Raw genomic sequence first — 254 nt, 5'->3', positions numbered from 1 at the left:
GATGACAACAACAACAACAACAACAACAACAACAACAACAACAACAACAACAACAACAACAACAACAACAACAACAACAACAACAACAACAACAACAACAACAACAACAACAACAACAACAACAACAACAACAACAACAACAACAACAACAACAACAACAACAACAACAACAACAACAACAACAACAACAACAACAACAACAACAACAACAACAACAACAACAACAACAACAACAACAACAACAACAACAACAA

Source organism: Populus euphratica, unplaced genomic scaffold (genome assembly GCF_000495115.2).
Source record: "Populus euphratica unplaced genomic scaffold, PopEup_1.0 scaffold58.1, whole genome shotgun sequence".
In the NCBI taxonomy this organism is placed as follows: domain Eukaryota; kingdom Viridiplantae; phylum Streptophyta; class Magnoliopsida; order Malpighiales; family Salicaceae; genus Populus; species Populus euphratica.
The sequence above is the reverse complement of the archived record's forward strand: the minus strand, read 5'-3'. Positions refer to the sequence as shown.